Source organism: Coregonus lavaretus (genome assembly GCF_964263955.1).
Source record: "Coregonus lavaretus genome assembly, chromosome: 15".
Taxonomy (NCBI): Eukaryota; Metazoa; Chordata; class Actinopteri; order Salmoniformes; family Salmonidae; genus Coregonus; species Coregonus lavaretus.
In genome coordinates, this window is record NC_140002.1 from 30,487,734 (window position 1) to 30,492,391 (window position 4,658).

A 4,658-nucleotide genomic window follows, 5' to 3' on the forward strand; every position below is an offset into this window, starting at 1 on the left:
TCATCTGTGGATCTGTTGGGGCGGTATGCAAATTGGAGTGGGTCTAGGGTTTCTGGGATTATGCTGTTGATGTGAGCCATGACCAGTCTTTCAAAACACTTCATGGCTACAGACGTCAGTGCTACGGGTCGGTAATCATTTAGGCAGGTTATCTTAGAGTTCTTGGGCACGGGGACTATGGTGGTCTGCTTGAAACATGTTGGTATTACAGACTCAGTCAGGGACATGTTGAAAATGTCAGTGAAGACACTTGCCAGTTGGTCAGCACATGCTCGGAGTACACGTCCTGGTAATCCGTCTGGCCCTGCGGCCTTGTGAATGTTGACCTGCTTAAAAGTCTTAGCAATGACATCAGAGTGCACGATCAGACCAACTCCTTGAATTCCAAACACTTGAATTTCGCAATTGTGTCTACAAAAACTACAGTTTGCTCAAACCATTTTTGACCATTGAGTGTGTGTACTTTACTGTATTTATACTTGGTATATCGTTTTTCAACTGGAAAGTAAAAAAAATAGCTGGAGTGGGACATTAAATGCTGCTAAAAGTAATTAGGCCATTTAAAAATCCCCTGAAAACGAAGCGTTTTTGCTATGATATTTACTGCCCTAACACATGGATAGTCATAACATGGACCAGCAAGCTACTTTATTTGTTCTTTTTGTACTTTTGAATCTGGCCTTATTGCAATTTTCTCAATAAAAGTTATAAATAACACAAAGATATGGCAATCAGGTAATTCCACATTTCAGTCTGAATGACGTATGCTTTGAATATATTTTCCTCAGTCATTGGGTGCGTTGTTTTGTCACACCCTTCTAATGAGTCCTGCACGGCTTGTGAGCATCATAGAGGGAAACAGAAGGCGTCTACGTGTTCCTGAGAGCTTGCAGGATTTTTGTATTATTACTATTTTTTGTCATTTTAGCAGACGCTCTTATCCAGAGCGACTTACAGTTAGTGAGTGCATACATTTTCATACTGAATGTATGGGGTCATAATCATAGAAATAGAATCTAGTCTAGCTGAAGCAGTGATAGCTCATCTGCTATGAGCTGGCACTGCACCAGCTTTACTTTCACCTATGCCAGCGAGCACTGACGTAGGCCTACTCAATGTTATAATAACCAATGTATGTTCATGGCATGATAAAACATTTTTACATAAACGCATGCATTACCTTAAGTGTTTTTCAGTTTTAAGAGTTCATGAAACTGTCACGATATACATTATGACAGGAACAGGCATTGTCATTATTTTGCAGTTTTAGTATGAATCCTCTGAAAAACATTTCATGCTCACTCACTCTTTGTACAACAGACTGTATGTTGTCCATTTAGAAAGCACAATGTTGACCTAAGCTCTGATCTACAATAAGGCCCAAGCCAGGAAGGTAATGCTATATGCAAAGGTCACAAAGAGATATAGGCCTACAGTAATTGTAACCCCCTCAAACGTTGATTGCCATTGTTTGCATGGCCACATAGGGCACAGAGGGCACATGGCTCCCTTCTCCCTCCCTCCAGTTACATCAGAGTTACATCAGTGTTGTCTGACGGGAGGTCATTACAGCTCTTTCCTCATCTGCTTCACCCTATCCTCCAGACACTGGCCACAGAATGCTCCATTTGGTCGGAGTGTCCTTTAGGTCTCATCAGTGTGTGGTTTTTAATTGCTTTCCAGGGGATGAAAGTATCAAGTGGATAATGACCTCTGATAAACATGTTTATCCACTTTGCAGTTTGTCAGATATATCCCAGAAGGTACTGAGAACACTCCAGAATGTACACAACGTCAGACTATCCAAAACTGGATAGTAACATCTATAGTTTTAAAGTGAATATACTGTAACTCTAAAGTTATATACTCTTCATAATGACACTGTCTATACGTCATCTGTCAATTATTAGAGAAATCTAATCAAAATCGAATTTTATTTGTCACATGCTTTGTAAACAGCAGGTGTAGACTAACAGTGAAATGCTTACTTACAGGTCCTTTTCCATCAATGCAGAGTTAAAGATAAAGATTGGGGAAAAAAAGAAAAGAAAAAAATACACAGGGAATAACGATAAACAATAATGAGTAAAAATAACATGGCTATATACAGGGAGTACCAGTTCCGAGTCAATGTGCAGGGATATAAGGTAATTGAGGTATCTACAGTGAGGGAAAAAAGTATTTGATCCCCTGCTGATTTTGTACGTTTGCCCACTGACAAAGAAATGATCAGTCTATAATTTTAATGGTAGGTTTATTTGAACAGTGAGAGACAGAATAACAACAAAAAAATCCAGAAAAACGCAAGTCAAAAATGTTATAAATTGATTTGCATTTTAATGAGGGAAATAAGTATTTGACCCCCTCTCAATCAGAAAGATTTCTGGCACCCAGGTGTATTTTATACAGGTAACGAGCTGAGATTAGGAGCACACTCTTAAAGGGAGTGCTCCTAATCTCAGCTTGTTACCTGTATAAAAGACACCTGTCCACAGAAGCAATCAATCAGATTCCAAACTCTCCACCATGGCCAAGACCAAAGACCTCTCCAAGGATGTCAGGGACAAGATTGTAGACCTACACAAGGCTGGAATGGGCTACAAGACCATCGCCAAGGAGCTTGGTGAGAAGGTGACAACAGTTGGTGCGATTATTCGCAAATGGAAGAAACACAAAAGACCTGTCAATCACCCTCGGCCTGGGGCTCCATGCAAGATCTCACCTCGTGGAGTTGCAATGATCATGAGAACGGTGAGGAATCAGCCCAGAACTATACGGGAGGATCTTATCAATGATCTCAAGGCAGCTGGGACCATAGTCACCAAGAAAACAATTGGTAACACACTACGCCGTGAAAGACTGAAATCCTGCAGCGACGCAAGGTCCCCCTGCTCAAGAAAGCACATATACAGGCCCGTCTGAAGTTTGCCAATGAACATCTGAATGATTCAGAGGAGAACTGGGTGAAAGTGTTGTGGTCAGATGAGACCAAAATCGAGCTCTTTGGCATCAACTCAACTCGCCGTGTTTGGAGGAGGAGGAATGATGCCTATGACCCCAAGAACACCATCCCCACCGTCAAACATGGAGGTGGAAACATTATGCTTTGGGGGTGTTTTTCTGCAAAGGGGACAGGACAACTTCACCGCATCAAAGGGACGATGGACGGGGCCATGTACCGTCAAATCTTGGGTGAGAACCTCCTTCCCTCAGCCAGGGCATTGAAAATGGGTCGTGGATGGGTATTCCAGCATGACAATGACCCAAAACACACGGCCAAGGCAACAAAGGAGTGGCTCAAGAAGAAGCACATTAAGGTCCTGGAGTGGCCTAGCCAGTCTCCAGACCTTAATCCCATAGAAAATCTGTGGAGGGAGCTGAAGGTTCGAGTTGCCAAACGTCAGCCTCGAAACCTTAATGATACTGTGAACCATCAGATCCTCCTCTCCACCCTCTCCGAGTTGGGCATCTCCGGCGCTGCTCACTCTTGGATTGCATCCTACCTGACAGGTCGCTCCTACCACGTGGCGTGGCGAGAATCTGTCTCCGCACCACGTGCTCTCACCACTGGTGTCCCCCAGGGCTCAGTTCTAGGCCCTCTCCTATTCTCTCTATACACCAAGTCACTTGGCTCTGTCATATCCTCACATGGTCTCTCCTATCATTGCTACGCAGACGACACACAATACATTTTCTCATTTTCCCCTTACATTTTACATTTACATTTTACATTTTAGTCATTTAGCAGACGCTCTTAACCAGAGCGACTTACAGGAGCAATTAGGGTTAAGTGCCTTGCTCAAGGGCACATTAACGTCATTTAGCAGACGCTCTTAGCCAGAGCGACTCACAAATTGGTGCGTTCACCCTATAGCCAGTGGGATAACCACTTTACAATTGGGGGGGGGGGGGGGGGGGTTAGAAGGAATACTTTATCCTATCCCAGGTATTCCTTAAAGAGGTGGGGTTTCAAATGTCTCCGGAAGGTGGTGAGTGACTCCGCTGTCCTGGCGTCGTGAGGGAGCTTGTTCCACCATTGGGGTGCCAGAGCAGCGAACAGTTTTGACTGGGCTGAGCGGGAGCTATGCTTCCGCAGAGGAAGGGGAGCCAGCAGGCCAGAGGTGGATGAACGCAATGTCCTCGTTTGGGTGTAGGGACTGATCAGAGCCTGAAGGTACAGAGGTGCCGTTCCCCTCACTGCTCCATAGGCAAGCACCATGGTCTTGTAGCGGATGCGAGCTTCAACTGGAAGCCAGTGGAGTGTGCGGAGGAGGGGGGTGACGTGAGAGAACTTGGGAAGGTTGAACACCAGACGGGCTGCGGCATTCTGGATGAGTTGTAGGGGTTTAATGGCACAGGCAGGGAGCCCAGCCAACAGCGAGTTGCAGTAGTCCAGACGGGAGATGACAAGTGCCTGGACCAGGACCTGCGCCGCTTCCTGTGTAAGGCAGGGTCGCACTCTCCGAATGTTGTAGAGCATGAACCTGCAGGAGCGGGTCACCGCCTTGATGTTGGCGGAGAACGACAGGGTGTTGTCCAGGGTCACGCCTAGGCTCTTCGCACTCTGGGAGGAGGACACAGCGGAGTTGTCAAAAGTGATGGCGAGATCATGGAACGGGCAGTCCTTCCCCGGGAGGAAGAGCAGCTCCGTCTTGCCA